The 15,890-nt window shown below is 27.4% G+C and overlaps 1 protein-coding gene across 1 annotated transcript in view; it reads right to left on the reverse strand.

Annotated features, from left to right (window-relative positions):
• Positions 1 to 13,420, reverse strand: part of LOC129959979 (orphan steroid hormone receptor 2-like) — a 165,786-nt gene extending 152,366 nt beyond the window's left edge. Inside the window, exon 1 of the mRNA XM_056072931.1 lies at positions 13,081 to 13,420. The gene's annotated coding sequence lies outside the window, so the exon portion shown is untranslated. The remainder of the gene's footprint in view (positions 1 to 13,080) is intronic.
• Between the last annotated feature and the right edge of the window lie 2,470 nt (positions 13,421 to 15,890).

Raw genomic sequence — 15,890 nt, forward strand, 5'->3', positions numbered from 1 at the left:
CATTCATCTATGGACGCTTAAAATCTCACATTTCTATCTACAAAATATGCAGAGATATACTTAATTTTAAATTTCAAGGCACTCGTCGAAAATTTGGGAGAAATCATTTATTTCAAAATGCGAATTTATTTAATCCAGAACTGTCACATGTATTTGTCTAGTAGTACATCATCCAATCATCATGATGTCAAAGAAATTTGCTAATAAAACATAATGTTGTTCATATTGATTGGTCGAAAGCTGCAATTTCGATTTTATAAAAAAGGGAAGAGAAACTTGAAATACCGAATATTTAAAATTTCTGAGAAAAGTACTGAAATGCTCAGTAAGAAAACAAAATTTTTTATTCGCACTTCAATGCTTTCTAAAAGAATAACAGTTTAATTTCCCGAAAGATGCGAATCTGAGAAAACGGCGAATTGCCTCCATTGACAGAAAGAATTTTAAACCCAGCAAAAGCAGCAAGGTATGTAAGCTATTTCGTCAATTTTATTACTATATTCTTTAAGTACTCGTTTCATGATATAATGTAAGAATAGTGTTATCTTTTTATTTTCTTCACAAATGAAAAACGAAATATCGAAATAGGCCTTACAATTTTAGAGACTCTAATGCTAATTAACATTTTCTTTATGATTAATTTTTGTTTTGTTTGATTATTGACACTTTAATATTATTTATTGTTGTGTGTGTATATATGTGTGTGTGTGTGTGTGTGTGTGTGTAACAACAAGGAACTTTTGGATATGATGATGAGATGACGATTTATGTTGTATGTAATCGTAATGGCGGCCTAGTTGTAGAAGAATACAAATGTCGTTTTCAGTTCCCAGCATTCTTCTAGACTGTGTATACAGCGATTAAAAACTGCAAAATCTTTTCTTCCCCGTAGAGGAAGGAGCATCATACATATGGTGCAAATATTGGCATTTTGTCTTATTTTTCTGGTTACTTTTATGCTAAATTACGAACAGTCCACCCAGAACTCAACATTCCAAAATCGATAGAGTAGAGAATATTTCAACGTAATAACATGTATTCATACAGAACACAAGACTGGAGTCCAGAATCTTATAATTGGACCCTTCCTTAGGTAAAATCAAATTCTTCTTTTCCAAAAATGAATTTGAACAGAAGAATGTTGCTTTAATCGAGAAATATTAAGGAAGAATATAAATAGAAACATTAATTTTCAAAACAATTACTTTTGGAAAAGTGAAAATAAATTCTTCTTACAATAGGTTCATCATCAATGGCAATTTTCTATAAATGTGTTTTGGATTTCTATTTTTAGAAAATCTTGGGTTGGCTCCATTTTCTACGGAAGTATGCAAATTCAGTGAGTTCTGATTCGCATTTGTCAAAACAAAGGGATGAATTGGCTTTGACAGTACATGCTCTTTAAATATTTGCCGAAGAATTGAAAACGCTAGTTCTTATCTCACATATGACGAACTTCATCACAAAAGTGTACGTATTGCTAAAACAATGACATCTTTTTATCTCATTTTTACCATATATTTGGCGCAGTATGGCCAAAACTGGATATTGTGCCATTAACCTCAAACTCAAGCCAAAAGAATGAACTTTGTGTTGATGTCGAAGGTGTTCATTTCGAGTAAGTTATTAAGCACTTTAATTAATGTATTTAATACCTGTCAATTTAAAAAATTTAACAAAAGTTAATAAATATTAATTTTCTGCTTTTATCCAATAAACAATTTTTTGTGGCATCCCTGAAATATTTCCCTATAAATATTTTTTTGTGTTTTATCCCTGAAAATTACAACGAAAACGTCACTCAAACACCCATCAGAAGCATGGAAGAATGGTCTAAGTCATTAAATTTTCCTTATAAATATCTTACAAATTTTACAGATAGATGCATAAAACTTTGCAAGTGTATAAATGGATATAAAAAAATATTTTGCTAATTAATAGTTTTCTTAATGTGGGCTGTATAAAAATGTAATTTTTTCAGCTTTTTATTATCGCGCTCAATCTGATTGCAATTGCTCTGTAAATAATTGCTCGTTCCTTTTTCCTTATATAGATATCTCAATTCATATGTTTTAATAAAGGCGCGATAGTCTTTAAATTGCTTTAAAGCAAAAAGTAGTAAAACTATTATATCCTCAGAAAGGAAATGTTCTCGACTATAGCTTAATATAATAATTTTATTCAAATACTTTTAAAAAAAAGTTAGGTGATTTTTTTTTTGGGGGGGGGGGTTCAAAAGTTGCTTAAATTGGACTTCAAATCATTGGTTGCATTTGATAGTCAAATCAAGAGGATTATTATATCACTCAAAAAGCAGTTATAATTATTATCAGCCCTCATAAATTACAACAAAAAAGACATAATAAAGGAATATTAAAGACATCAAACAGTGCAAAAACTAAGGTTGTGCGTTTTTGTACAGTGAAGAACACACGAATAAAAAAAAAAAATCATATAGTTCATAAAATGTCAAACTTGAGTTCAAATTTTATGTGCAGAACCGATTGAAAATCAAAGAATATTTTACTTTATTGAGCTTAAAGAAATTGATGAAGTAATTTTCGGAATCATTTTCTTTAAATGGACCGATTACATAGTTTCAGCAGGGAATGTTTTATTTTACTTTAAAGTATATTTCTCAGAAAGTTTATTCTATTTGTAAAGACAAATAAACTACAAAAAAAAACTGCTGCTTTTGCTTTATTAAAATTACTCATTCTGACATTTTTTTTAAATTTAAAAATTGCTTAGATAATTCAAACATGGCAAATTTTCCTTATTTCTGTTGTTAAAAATTCACTATTCTATCTAACTCAGAGAATACCGCCGTCAAATTTCATACGTGAAAATGTCCTAATTTTTTTTTTTTTTTTTTTTTTTTTGATCATTTTTCATAAAGCATGCATTATATATCGGAGAAAATAAGACATTTCTCGGTATGAAAGCAGGATTGATTATGTGAATAGATTTCATAAGATTTAATATATTTTTTTTTTAAATATTCATCATAAAATGTGTTGAAATAAACAAGTTTATATATATATATATATATAAAACATCATTCATACACGATTCCTCATAACGTAAGGAATTATATTTTGAAAAAAAAATATTTGAGTTAATTTAACCTCTTAATGCCGCTTATTTAAATATCAAAAATGCACAATTTTCTACATTATTGAAGTTCTGATTTTCAGTGCTTTTTAAAGTAGAGAAACAAATTTAATTTTCAATAATCTAAAATTAATATTTGGCAGAATCCTATGTTCGAAATAATCCACTTACGCACAATTTTTTTTAATTCAATTCCTGTTGCGTTATCAGTCTGGTTTAATTAAATGCTAAGACAATTCCATTCCTGCTAAAATGATGTACTGAAAGTTACTGAGATTAACCTTTTTTTTTATACCTTTGTAATTATAACAACTTTATAGATAATTCTAAAATTTCATACATCTACGGTTTGTAGCGTCACCTTTCAAAGATTATTTTAAATTCTCTTCGAATACATTTCAGTCAGAAAACAAATTAAATTGATTTTTTTTTTCAAAATTTAGTATAAATTGCAGCTTTGCATTATATAATATCCTGACAGACCACGTTTAATTATATTTATATTTCCGTCATCAAAGCATTAATTATATCAAAATTTTAAAATGAACTCAAATGCTGATTAAAACACATCAATAAAAAAAATCTAAGTAAATGAGTATTTATTTCAAAAAGGAAAAAGAACATCATTATATATATATATATATATATATATATATATATATATATATATATATATGGAAATAATATATTATAATTCGAAGCATTCAAGTTAAAATTTTACATTTAACACATTTTTGAAATATTGTCTACCATATATTTGCAACACTCGAATGTTAAGAGAAAAAACAAACGACACTTTTATGTTTATAAGAAATGAATTCCTTTAAAAAAGGTGGTCCATTTAAAACAGATATCCATTAACCGATAATAGAGTTAAATAAGTTAGTTTATATGTTGTTTCTGTAGACTGATAACCAACCCTTCGTTCTTTTCTCAGTAAATTTTTAATTATTTATACAAATTCTCATTTTGCAAGAAATATGTAATTTTAAATTATATATTTGAAAGATTAAATTATTTTACTTATTATTGTCTCACGAACTCTCCTTTTAATTTTTGTTACATGTTTCTTGATGTCGATCTTAGCTTCATCCGGTTTACAAAAATGAGTAATTTCGGAGAAAACAAACACTTTTGTTTTTTGTTTTAAAACGCTTTTTGCATTTTCCAAATTTTTCTTTAAAGCAACGGCATTTAATTACATTCTTAAGGCTACTAAAATACAGTCGATATTGATATGCATTATACATAGATGATGGCTTTATTTTTGATTCGAAATTTTCAATGCTATTATGGATATTACAATCGTCAAAACAAAGGAGAAAAAAAAATTATTTAATTTTAATGATACAAAACGATAAAATTGTATCATACAATACAATTTATTTAATTTTAATGTTACACAATCATGATGAGATTCTCATTAAACAGACCATATACAAAAAAACTTTTTCTCGAAAAATCATTTTTTTTTAAGTATCTGACATGATGAAATGAAGAATGTGCACTGATGCATAATATCATTAAAAAATAAATACTTTATTTGAACCAAAAAAAATTTGCAATGCTGCAGCGAAAACTTTTCAATAATGAACTACGAAATTTGCAATAAATTTAATCAGAATACACAATTGCAATGATGTCGCAACAACTATGTAATGATACACGTAATTTAAAGTACTTTGTGTCAAACCTTTTTGCAATGATGCGGATACATACATTTGAAAGAAAAAAAAATATAATAAATGTGCAAATACTATGTGCAATGAAGCATAAATCCCGTGAAGTAAATTTTGCCATCATATCTTTCAAGCCAAAGCACTAATATCCCTACTTACCTAACACTGCGTCCTTTGTGGAGTCTCTGGCATGGCTATCCATTCCACTGCTGAGCACCATTTTATATTAACCAGTTAACTGCGGAATTTAAATCCTACTTTTATTGTATTTTGTAATTTTATTCTCAACTGCACTCTCTCACAAGGTGCGAAATTAAAACCATATCTTTAGATAAAATATTAACAGTTCATTGTTGAAAAAAATATTGTTAATGGAAATTTAAAAATTGCCAAAGAAACAAATTTTGATGGTGTCGCTGGTATAAAATTGTGAAAATGTTTCACGAGGAGACGTGTAGGTTGTGCAGTTGTTCTTAGTACACCAACGTTAAGGTCAACAATGGTTCAAAATTTCAAGAAAAGTTGTTTTGAAACTTTCATGGCGTATCATCATTTAAGTATCACGTTGCTCCTAAAAATCAGAAATTACTAAGGGACTTCATATTTCGAGCATTTTATGATTGCAATCTTTAGCGGGGAATACCCGTTATACAAATAAAATACAGAGAAATCCCAATATATAATTAACGCATGCTGATGCATTGGAGAAATTAATCAACTCATTTTGTACAAAGCAATATAGTATATGGGGAATAACTTCTATACTAAAGAATTTAACCTGTGTATTTTTAAATTTATAAGAAGCTTACTGATATCATAAAGAGAATATACAACTAATGACATTTGTATTACATCTTAATGAAATTTTGGGATTTTATAACGAATGATAATTTACTGTTTTTCTCGACATGTATATCCTAAGAAATACCCTGAGGTAAGGTCGATATAACTATAAATGCGCCATACTTCCCACCGCGGGAATGCGAAAAACCTTTGGAGTACCCAGGATCTGGGTGCAGCAACGGCCTTTCCAGTAAAATGTCAAACGATTGGACATTAGAGATTAGATTGATGATAACATATGCGTCACGGAAATGGCGTCATTTGTCGGGTTCCGATAGACCATAGATCCCTAAGAAAGATCTCGAACAAGCGCTATCAGAGATAACGGAAATAAGACTAAAAAAAGAGTGAGAGGCTCTGCAAGATTATTTGATTCTTAAAAATGCTTGTAGGGTACTTGTATGCATAATTGGAATTCCAAACTACATAACGGATGAATGAAAGTCCAAACTCAGAAACTTCAGCAACCATTTAATTTTTACAAGTATTTACATTTTCTTTGTAACTTGGTTTTTTTTTAATGACTGAAAAAAACAACAACTAGGCAGTGAAAACTAGCTTTTCCCAGCACAAAGTATTGCATCATCAAACTTAAAATAAATTTGAATGTTCAATAAATGTTGGTAGTATAAATCAAATTTAATTCTCCCTAAAAAGATTCGTAAAATATGTATTAATTCTCTGATAACTGCCCATTAGGCATATCAATAAATTAGACAGAAAATTATATTAATATCACTAACAGATTAACCAGCATACTTCATATAACTACTTAATTTGATTTAACTTCCTAACTACAAGAATTTTTTAATAATACAAATTTTATTAAAAAGTGAAAAAAATTTTAAGATATTACTATAGTATTAAGAACATCACTTACCTACCAATTCAATTTTTAATTAATAAAAATCATATAGTGTGTTCAAAAAGGTTTTTCTTTTTAATGCCATGAGCATTTGATGCAAAAATTTATATTTATAATAAAAAGACAACTGTTTCTCTGTTCTGAAAACAGATAACATTTACTTTGTGTCTTAGTAAGAAAATAAATACAATATTAGATGTTTCTTTATACAGCATGCCGAAATTTGTAAAATTTGCTGAAAAATCTTAATATTGTCATTGTTTATAAAACATATCTTTTAAATATTTAAGCAAATTAATTGAATTAAAAATGATAAACAAGCTCAAAGGTTAGAAGAAATTTTTTACATCACCACGACAGAATGCAAAATATGACACAAATTCATAAATAGTTGAGCAAAAGAATCTATTGACTGTATATAAATTGCTGAATATATGCAGACTGAAAGAGGAGCAGATCTCCACAGTAAAAATTGTTGGGCATCTTTTAACTACTCGGTAATTAATTAAATATTTGCTCAATATTTTAATAACAAATAATTGAAACTACATTTTTTTAATAATGTTTAAACATTCATAACACCTTTTGACATTCTGCTCAAATTCTAACATGTCCAACTGATTTCGTCCATAAGAAATTTTTGCTTTTATCCCAGGATCTTCCAACAGATCTTATAAGAGAATCACTTAATTTCAAGCACATAAAAAATATCATTCTAAGTTCTTTAACTTTTCTTAATGGCTAGTTATTTTACTCATTTAACATAGAAATGAGCTTCTCAAGTTGGTAAAATTTTACGACACATTAACAAATTATGGCAATATATCTCATTCCAAGCAAATTTTAAAATATGTATAAACAAAAATTATTTGCTTTGAAGCTGTAGAAGGTAACGGAGAGAAGAATATTTGAGAGCTTGGAAGCTTAACTTATTATCTGTCATATTTTATATCAATACTTCTTGAATGAAAACAAAGATACACTATAAGAAAAGATCATAGCAACAGTTAAAGCTTCATTGATGTCAAATGCAGCAGGAAAAAATGTTTTCAAAATTAAAAAGTAATCCATTAATATAAAATAAGAATGCCTATTTTAATTTTAAAATTTAATTTTAGTTTAACAGAAATTAGAAAAGATAATAGCATCTCTTGACACTATTTCCCTATCAAATGTTTTCAGTAACAACAAATAAATTACTATTTTAGTTCTTATTATGTTTAAGTTAATCAAAGAATACAATTCCTATTATTCTAATAACACAGCACTCGTAAGAATCTTTTATTTTTTTGCTCGAAGGATTAGTTATTTTAGTTCAATAAATTAATTTGAATTTCCTATTTAATTATAGAATAGTCATCATTTATCCATAACAAATATGATGATAAATAATAAAAACTTCATTTAATTAAGAAGTCTCACAGTTTAAAAAAATTTAGATACAGAAGTATTTTACTTTTCCATTTGGAAATTAAAAATGTATTAGTTTACATGATACTACTAGGCATCTTTATAAACAAATATCATACCTAATCTAATCTATAATTTTTGTTTTCCACATAAAATTATTTATTTTCTTTAATAAAATATATTTTAAATGCAAATTCATTCAACAATTGCAAAGAAACAATTCCACGTAATACTTTATTGCCCAAAACAATAATTTGAATTGTTGAAAGTCACGCATTCAACAGAATCAATTCCTTCTTATTTTTACCCATTAAAAGTAATTTCTAGCCTCAAGAGATGCTATCATGATCATGTCAACTAATGAGTCACTATATTAACAACAGGTCGTAAGATATTTATCATATTTGAACCTTCCATCACATAGAATATTTACTAGCAATTTATTATTCAACTAATTATTGATTTCTAAATAATATTCCTTTCCTAAATCACATCTACAAAAGTAACCACATTATTATCAATTTATTTAAATGGTGCAATCCAAAATGATACATAAAAGTGTTTTCCAATCAATCTTAGAACTATCAATAAAATGAAGTATCTGATTTTTTTCTTTATTCAACAAATGAAGGCAAACTGTAAATTAAACAAATCTGGAGAATACTTTTTCTTTGAAAGAGAAGTGAAAATGATGTATGGAATGTTTATGGCATGACACATCATCATGTTTTTCAGTTACTTATAAGAATTATGTTGAAAAAATATTTCAATGCTTAAAATCTCACTTTAGTTCCAATTTTAAATAAAATCTTTAATCATATTTGTTTCCACGGAAGATGGCAAATACTTAGAAAAAGACATCACTTCCAAAGTTGATTATCATAGAGAACACATAATTTTATTTCTCAATAAATTAATATAATTTGTAGAATTTCTCACATTCAATTAGATTCTCTTAATATTCTAGGTAGAATGACAAGAACAGATGCTAAAATAAGAATTTTATTTCTTCTGAATAATTTCAAATAACTGTTACAAAAAAATTCCAAACATTTAATAATTTCTACAAAGCACTTTCGTGGATGAAAAAAAAAATAAATAAATAAATAAAATGCATCATGTGTTTTGGTTGTATAAATATTAACTTTCCAGCATACGCACAGGGTCTTTTTGATCTGATCTTTTATCCTTTATTTCGAAACTCTAAGAATTTATAAAAATTTAAACCTGCTACTTCTTATACTTTCATTGAGGAGCCAGACGAATAATTCTCCAAAGCGTAGCGTAGCCATTTGGCCACACATATTCTTTCTCCTATAGCAGCTCCAATAAATGTTTCCGAACGACAACATTATGCAGGAAATATGGGAAAAAGCTGAATTCCTGTCATTAGTCCTTAAATATACCAATAGATGATAATAGCAGTTCTCTTTTGATTTATGTGTCTGTAGCTTACAAAAATACAAGTTAATACTAGAGAATGTCAAAAGAGAATGTTAATACTAGAGGATGTACAGAAATTAATCAAAATAATAATTTTACCATTTTGAAAAATTTTTTTACTGACAGACCTTTTTTTTTAAAAAAAATTATTTTTGGTGCATTTGGTTTTCTTTGATTTCATAGTTAATTACAAAGTGGGCGATGTTTGTTAGTAGCTATTTGGCAACACCATGCAGATACAAACATAAACATATCGCTTAGATAGCTTGATTGGAAGTTACAAAATAGTAATAAGTAAAAACTGGTAATTTTGTATCTTAATTTTTGTATTAATTGATCTTGCTGTCATAAATGCTTGGTTATTATTCAAACCTGTAAGGGACAACTTGGATGCTGAAATGAAGCTTTTACAATTTAAATCTAACTGAATCCTCATGCTCTTATAGTCCAACTTGATCAACAAAATGAGGCTGTCCCTCAAATGAAAGGGAGAAAGAACCAACACTAAAAAAAGGGGGAATCTGTTTCTGCAAGAAACCCACCAATAACTGTTCAGTCTGACAAAATTGACCATTGGCCAGAGCATATTGAGAACAAACTGTGTTATAAAATATTGTCTTACAAAGGTTTTACTAGAATCAATATACATAATGTACAAAATATATATATTCCTCTATGCTTATAACAAAATGCAATATTCCTCTGCACTTGAAAAGAACAATTGTTTTCAAAATTATCACTTCAATTAGATTTTTTTAAAAAAATGTTCTTTAATTTCTGAGTAAAGCTGCACTATATAAAGTACTCTTTTGATTTATGTAACAAAATTGTCTGTTCTGATTAAAACATCAAAGCTATTTTTTATTCTAAACTAACGATTTTTTTAATTAAATTTAAAAAATTATATTGATACTATACTTAAATCTCATATTTTAGTGGTTTTAACATATCCTATTGCATATTATAAAATAATAAATATATAAAAGTAATATATAATAAATCTATGCTATAAAAGATTATTAAAAAGTAAACAAAATATTTCGCAACATTTAAAAAAGTTAATTAATAGGCATTAAACAGGTGCCACTGCATGGTGGAGCCAATTGACATAGTTTAGTTCTTAGTCAAAAAACATAGTAAAATATATAGTTTATTTTTTTAAATAATTTATTGATGTACATAGTTTTTGAAAGGAAACATTTTTTTTTTCGATTGAATTAAAAAATTGTGCATTGTAGGCTTAAAATAGCAGAAATCAACGAAACAACATATTTTTTACAGGGGGGTGGGGATCAAATTGACCCTTGCATGCGTTAACAAAAGATTCATTTAACATTATGGCTAAGACAGTGTATAAATATGAACAGCAGAGAATCAAAGATCTTCTCGTAAGTCTTTCTACTGATAAAGAAAATTATGATAGTTTAGATTCATCAGACATTTTCAAAAGTGATTCATGATACAGAATTGAAAAGAAATGCAAATTCTGAATACTCTAGAAAATCTAATCAAAAGTCTTTTTCTGTTTGTGAAAAAAACTCATATAAAATGCAGTCACTAATAATATGTATAAATTGTCTTGAAATTTATGTTAAAAAAATTCACTTTATTCTGAATGAGAAATGATATAAATGTTTTCTGAGCATGCATATAAAATGAAAAACAAAATGTATGAATGTTACTTACTTAATACTAGCTTTTTTTTCCAAAAAATTTCAAATGTAAACAATACGTAAAATAGATTTTATTATTCCTTTAATATTTTTATACAGAAAAACTACTTGCTTTAAAAAATTAAATTTGTGTCTTAAATAGAACATATTTGCAAGAAATATATTCATATTCTCCAATTATATTTTTTTATTCAGATAGGTAATAAGATAAGATGCAAGTAGCTAACAATTTGAGGTAAAAATGACCCTGTGCATATGCTAATGTTCAAAACAAGGGTGCATTTGCTGAAGGGTTGAAAAGTATCACTTTCTTGGTTTAAAAAACTTTAAAAATAAAAAAAAAATAAAAAAAGATCTGACATTAAAATTTAAATAAATTATTTGTAAATATCATTTGAAAAATATAAAAGTTATCACAGAAAATGCTTTGATAATCAATAAAACTTCAAAATAAAACAAAAGTTACATTGTCATTCTAAGAAAAGAAATAAAAACAAAATAAAACAGCTTTCCTTTATGTATTAAATTCACTAAATTAAATTTATTTAGTTTTATTATTTTTTTCATAACTTCAACAAAATCATTTGGAATTTCATTTTACTTTACTATTATGTTAAAAAATATTTATCTTCAACAAGTAAACAAAACAATTATGTTTAATATGGAATTTGGCATATTAAGAAAAAAATAACTGATTATCTTTAATCCATTGTTATTTCATAAAAGTCTGTGATGAATGACTTCACATATTCATTAAAAATTTTACAAAAATTGATCAATGTTGGTATTTAAATTCATTAAAAATCATATAAACAATTTTAATATAATTACAATAGTGAAAACTTAAATGTATCATGACAAGATGTTAATTCACATACTTTCTATATTTGCTTTATTTTTCAATCAGAAATTTACAAGTAACCGCAATTTCGATAATAAATATATCTGGCATAAGATTCTTATAGTTTAATATCCATCAAATAAGCATTTTCACCAACAGACTATTACTGTTGGTGAAAACGCTTATTTGAACAGTACTGGTATTTAGCAAGAAATTATCACCTGTTAAAATTCTTAATTAAAAAAAATTCATTGGTTGAATAAATATTCAGAAAAAGCAAAGTGCATTTTTTCCCCCTCCCGAAATTACTCTTGGTCTAAAATGGAAAAAAATAACATTTAAATTTCCATTTTCAAAACATTATCCCTGATGAGGATAAGATAATGATTTTTTTAAAAAGCCCAATTTTTGCATCAAATATTTAAAAATACCTCTCACAACTTTCCAATACATTGAATTTTATTTGGTTTTAACAATTCAATCCTAAAGTTTTGCAATAAATTTCACAGCATTCATATTAGCATACTGAAATAAGTGTGACAAGCCTATAACTAAATGAACTATACTTAAAAAGAATTCATACTCATACACGCTATAGTAACAAATTATTATGCAAAAAATATTAAATTAATTATATATATTTCAACATTAATATAAAAATTACTTGAAAACATCATGGCAAACTCATACATTTACAGAACTGTGACACCGAACTACAAAGAACATCTTTAAAATATAACAAAAAAAAACTGACTATATGAATCAGATTTTTAACTAAATTTTCAAAACAAATTCACATCCTGCATCTTCCCCAATAAAATAATCATTAAGTCTTATTCATTGTTCTACGTGCTTTCAGCTGTCTTTTACTGTATACAATAGAACACAAATACAACATGAAGCAACATGGAAATACAACACGTTATGAAAAACAAAGACTATCTTCATGTTAACAAAAAAAAAACTTGGCAAAAATTTATTTTCGTGCAAAATAAATCATAAAGCATTCTCAAAATTCAACTGTAATTATCATCTAGATTGTCTAATAGGCATTCAAAGCATGCACTAAAACTAAAGCATTCAAAAATGTTGAAGCATGCCTTTTAGCAAATAATCAAAATTCAGATCAATTCACACTGCATCACAAAAGAAATTATCTATGCAAGGCAACACGAAAAAAGCCATGCGATTGAGTTCGTAAATTTTCGCTACCTTTCAAACGGCAACAGGAGGATGTCGCAATGTTGTTCCACAAAAACGTAAAGGTTAGAGTTCACGACCCTTACGTGAGTTAAAAACGCAGATCACATAGCGATCTGATTGGCTAAACGAAAATCATGCTGTTTGTTTATTTTCAAAAAAGGAAATCATATATTATTTGAAATGGAGAATAATGAATAGAATTAAACTTCTGATTAATTATTTCGTCCATTAGCATCACAGACGTAATCCTAAGTAAAATGATCAAGCTGTAGCGTTTGTTGACAACATACACAAACTTCCACTTTTTGTTTTCCCGTCACAAATTCACTTGGGAAATCTGGAACAATTAAATAAGGTAAAAGATTTTTTTTAAAAAAGAAAAACAATACATAAGCGAGCGTAGTGCCCTCTACCAAGTTAAATTTTCAAAGTATTATAATTAATAAAATTAGATGATTTCAATTTCATTTTTTAACATAAGAAAGCAGCTAACTAATGGTTTTGAAATAAGTGATGAATAATCTTCGATTTTTTTAAGAAATATTTTTATTTTGTTGTTTTTAGATATCTGTTCCAAATAACCGTTATTTCAACCATATTTTTTATTTTTAAAAAATCTCAGTAAATCTATACAAAGTGTTTTAAAAGAAAAATTCAAATAAAAGATTGTGACGTTTCTTCTCATTATGTTTTCTTTTACTTTGCGATATGCTTGTCTATTACTTGTCATAATGATATTGTAATCGTAATCGATTAGAGTTTGTTCAGATAGAAAATGGCACTTAGAAAGATCGCCAAGACCATGTCAGGAATCCAACCACCGCTTTGTCAAATTCGCTATGATTGGTCTCCAAAAAAATGGAGTCTTGAGTCTGGCAGATTTCTTAGCCAAATTATATGTTATGTTAACACTTCTGAGATCTTCGTGCTAAGCTAAATAGTTATAACAAAGGCTATAATTTTCTACAATAAATAAATCCACTTGCTAACGTATAAGCTTATTCTGATTACTTTTTAAACCTTTGCTGTTCATTGGCATTATTAAAGTACCGGTAAATATTTTTAATTTAGTCTAGTTTAATGGAATTTAAAAGAAATTTAGAAAGAACACTTATAAGTAAGCCAATGAAATATGTCCAGTGGACCTTTCAACCAAAATGTGATGCTGAAGGGTACTGGAACTGTGAACCGCAAAAGATTAAACGCCACTCCCATCTTTCACCTAAGTTTATAATAAATTATGATATACTTTTTGAACATGTATTTATACATCCAGACTAGTAGATGCATAGTAAAATATTGTCTATTATAGTTAAGGCCTTATCACACGGCCAAATACCGTCTACACTTTCGTGGTCAAACGCGCACGGAAAAATGTGTGTAGTGACGTCACGTGGGGATTTGCTATATGGTAAACCTAAAACACAGGTGTACTTTATGGCTAATTTATCGCTCTTTATTCACTTTTTCTTTTTGGTGAATATCTATAGTTTACACATTTCGTTAGTGGGATTCCTGTTCATACATTCCATACATTATATCCTGGGATATATTGCTGTTCCATCAATTGTGTTAATTTTTCAGTAATAATGACAGGTTTACGTACAAAAAAAAAAATCTAATAATTGCATAATGTATCTGTATTGGTATTTCATAGATTAAATTGTGAAAATCAAATTGAACACAGAAATATGCTAAAAAAGCGATTTTGTGAGTTAGATGTGCAATTAATTTTTAAAATAAAAACTTCACTATTATTTATTAATTAAAGCATTAAACAATAAATAATCATTCATATTCTGCAGTTCCCTTAAATGTACTATATAATGTGCTGAACAATATTTCAGAGGTAAGAAAATGAATTGATCCTTATCAACTTTCACAACAGCAAAGAATTAAATAATTTTTCAACTGTATGGAAGATGTTAATTACATATTTTAAAAATTCAAAAATTATACCATTATTTAAAAAAATTAAAGATTTAATCTTGTCAAATACAGTTCACAAAAAGAAGACAGTTCACATAAACATTAATAATTTTTTTTAATTCTGAAAATGAAATTTCTTGGTTTTAATGACTATCTACGGGTGTCAATATCTCTTCGTCTTCTGATAATTATTGTACGAATTTCTTCGTGTAACATTTGTCTTTAATAATGAATATTCAGTGGATTCCAAAGAGCCGACTTTTGATGAATAAAGTCGATAAAAACCCATTTTTTATCACACGACCATAGAACATTTTGGAAATGTGTTTACAAATTAGTTTCATATTGGCGACAATCGCGCCATTCTTGGCAACTACGTCAGTACCAAAGCCATGCACGATTGGTTGAATTTCGAATCTTTCCGTCGCTATCGTCTACATTTTCAAGCAGGTTGAAAAAAACTCACGATGACGCAAAACTTGCTTGACCGGTTGCCTGCGGGTAAAAACGGAAAATTGTCCACGAAAGTATAGACGATATTTGCCCGTGTGATAAGGCCTTTATATTTACTGTTTTGTTTTTATTCTAAAGAGAAAACTGTTTACTCGTGATGTTAAAGTTGCTTAAGGAAAATCACCGTACCTTTTGCGCTCCAAATTAAAACAGCGCCACACACGTGTGTGTGTGTGTACATAATTTTTGTAACTAAGAAGTAAAATTCTTTAATAATTTATTAATTGGAAATGTCACCATTACAGCGAAGCTAAATCCAGAAATAAATAATATAAATCTCATAGCAAATTGCAAGCCAATTAAGCAATGTAAGCGACCTAGGCTAGAGTAATTTGACGTTCCATCAAAAGACCCTGAAATTCTTGTCTTATAAAATA

The sequence above is a fragment of the Argiope bruennichi genome, chromosome X2 (genome assembly GCF_947563725.1).
Source record: "Argiope bruennichi chromosome X2, qqArgBrue1.1, whole genome shotgun sequence".
NCBI lineage: Eukaryota > Metazoa > Arthropoda > Arachnida > Araneae > Araneidae > Argiope > Argiope bruennichi.